Consider the following 3,189-nt stretch of genomic DNA (forward strand, 5'->3'; position numbering starts at 1 on the left):
CTAGACAATACTACCAGTGGTAGAATTCTATCAAAATCAGACCCTTGAACATTCTACAACACTTGTACCAATCCAAAAATATGAGCCAACTAAGAAGTAGCATTATTCCTAAACAAACAAAACGGTGATTTATATTAGCTTAATTTACTTGACAAAGATTCACTCCTTGTAACAAAAGCAACTTAATTGCCTGTACATTGCACTAGCTCACTGATCTCCACCAAACACCAAGTGCGAGTTAAATTACAAATTCTAGCTATCAAAATAAGCTTGTACTCACCTCAGCCTTTCCTTCAAAGAGCATTTAAGTTCAATTACGTGGTGTAAACTCATAACAAATAAGATGAGTTAGCCTGTCTCTATTAAGCACTTGAAATAACTAAGGCCGAAATACTCATATAGCACTTAGTAAAGACTATCGGGACATGGATTATTGTCTCCGGTAACTAGTTAGTGCACGAGCTATACTATCAATGAAGTTTAGAAAATATATAATCCAGTGGTACTCATAAATTAAGTCATAATAAAACTCATGGTATTGGCCTGATTTCAGTAGAAAGAAAATACCCGAATCATCTTAATAAGCCTATCACAACTATACAACCACAGTTCAGATGGTAAGTACTAATAATGGTTTAAGTGGACAACCAAATCCATGTCAGAATTCAAACCACATCTAAGCCATCACACTTTCTTTAACCGTGGAGATGAGAATAATTTCCTAGTAGACAGGAAATCGACATATCTTATCGTAGAGATGAATATCACTTCATACATAGCTTTTACCAAAGTTATACAGAGGATAAATAATAATATATAATCAATGTGGCACACCCTTGGATGTCTAGATTCGCATCAAATACTAAACTAGAACCCCAACAGTTGTTAACTCGTGCAATGATGTCGACAGAGATATTACATGGTTATACATAAGAAAAATGATTGAAACTTGATCTCTTAAATATAAATTCAGATCGTACAGCATCCTTCGAAACCATATAGAAGTTCAGCATATGCATCACCATTCGAACTCCAGACATTTACAACCAATTTAGTAAATTTACCATGCAAGCTCATATCTACATTGTGTACTGTTCTTATCAAACTCTGCAATTTATACTCATCGGATCATAGTGAAATTTTCACCACAAATTCATAACTATATCAAGATCATTGTATAAAAATTATAAGGGAAAGTAACGGTTAAATCTCAAGATATGACTGATTTTATATGTTCCAACGAAGCTGAATTCTGACAGACATAACTTTAGAAAATCCAGGGTTTGGGATACTTACCCTGATCTATTTGGTTTGTAATTTCTACAGCTTCTTCATCATGAAAATGGGTTCTACATATCCAAAAATAAGAGAAATATATGGAGTCTAAATACTCAATTAGAGGTCTGGAAACTCTTGCACGTTATAGAAGTTCTACAAACTGTGTCTCTGTAATACATCAGTTTTTGCTATTTTTCCTAGTCCGATTTTCCTGAAATTGTAGGCAACTTTTCCTGACATATATAAGCATAACATATTCAAATTTCATCCCCATCCAACCACAGGATCTCAAGAAATCAGTAAAACCATAACAGACATTCTAGGGTTTATAAAATTGATTTACCATACAATAATGCACTTCCCTTTCCCAAAGCTTGTTAGAAGTGAATTAAAGTAAAGAAGAACAACACTTCATAATTTAGAATAAGAACATGATTTTATTGAAATCCCCAATTTCATAAAGAACCCTAATTCCTCAAATCGAAACATCAAAACATGAAACTGATATTCTTTGCTAACTACCCATTGTTCTAAGAGATATAAATTTCAAGAATCCATACTCAACTTAAGCAAAACAGATCCAAACACAACTAAGGCAAAAATATTATAGTTTGATAAAGAGGAAGTTTCATACCTTCCATGCAAACAACACAAAGATCAACAACAACGAATTAGTGGTTTTCCAAGCTCGACTCCTTAGATTTCTCAACAAATTCTCTAGATTTTTAACCTCAGAAAATTTCAAGAGAAACCAATTCAGAAGAGGAGAACAGCTCCATCTCGTCTATGAAACTATCCAACACAAATCAACGACATCTGCAGCTTAACAGAAATCTAAGACCACGAATCTCAATCATGCAAGAAAAATTTCTGTTTTATTCCTGGAGTTTCAGTCACAGAGAGAGACGAAAAGAGAAAAGAGGAAGAAGAAATCCGAGGCTCAACTCCCCTTAGGTTCTCAGTTTTTATGTAGACCAAAGAATGACACATGCATAGATGCATGAATCAATGTTATTAGCACCCAAAATAGTTAAAGGCACACAAACATTAAATTTTCATTTTCTTATCTTTAGCACACTCAGTGTAGAATTTGATTTCTAATCCTAATGGGTTCAGCTAAACCCGAGAGAAAAGTTCGTACTGTCACATTTATTCTCTGGGAAAGCTTCCATAACCCCCTCCCTACTAGGGATATGTTGAGACACATAAGTGTTGAGATTGAATCTCACTAATGTGTTCGATGTTTTGCTGAGAGAGAAACTACAGATCACATGTTCATGCATTTTTCTTGCTCTTTTGAGGTTTGGGAATATTTTTTTCAAAGTTTTTAAGATTTCCTGGTTATTACCGAGCTCATTGTTACAACTGTATGATGCTTGGAAGACTAATGTTTTGCATCGAAGGGGAAGAGAAGTTTGGTTTGAAAAGGTGAGGGTACCTAAATATACCTCAAGTTAAAACTTTTCCTTCCTATAAGTCCTTTCTCCGAAAGTGATTGTCCATGGACTGAGTCGAGACAATACAACAAATCGGTTCACACTTCGTGTGATCGTCTATGGATACGAGATCGAGACAATACAACAACGAAGTATGTTTACTTGATACAAAGGTTCTGACTTAACCAAACATAATAAGATTGCTTATCAAGTAAATAGGAATTAACGTTTGTGTAATTTACTTTAATTATAATAAAACAATTATAACGTGGAAATATAAAGTAAATGACACAGCAAGATTTTGTTAACGAGGAAAACCGCAAATGCAGAAAAACACCGGGACCTTGTCCAGAATTGAATACTCTCAGGATTAAGCCGCTATATAAAATAAACCAACTTCGTATAATTGAGACCAAGCAGCTAAACCTATAGTTCACCTAGTTCCGTCTGTATTCCCACACCTCCGACCTGTAAA

At 34.5% G+C, this 3,189-nt stretch overlaps 1 long non-coding RNA gene across 1 annotated transcript; it reads right to left on the bottom strand.

The window, feature by feature from the left end:
* Window positions 1-791: 791 nt before the first annotated feature.
* LOC113293488 lies at window positions 792-2,255 on the bottom strand. Its single transcript, XR_003332328.1, has 2 exons — window positions 1,913-2,255; window positions 792-1,107 (listed from the first exon to the last, which is right to left on the bottom strand). It is a non-coding gene; the product is annotated as an uncharacterized LOC113293488 (long non-coding RNA).
* Between the last annotated feature and the right edge of the window lie 934 nt (window positions 2,256-3,189).

The sequence above is a fragment of the Papaver somniferum genome, chromosome 7 (assembly GCF_003573695.1).
Source record: "Papaver somniferum cultivar HN1 chromosome 7, ASM357369v1, whole genome shotgun sequence".
Taxonomy (NCBI): domain Eukaryota; kingdom Viridiplantae; phylum Streptophyta; class Magnoliopsida; order Ranunculales; family Papaveraceae; genus Papaver; species Papaver somniferum.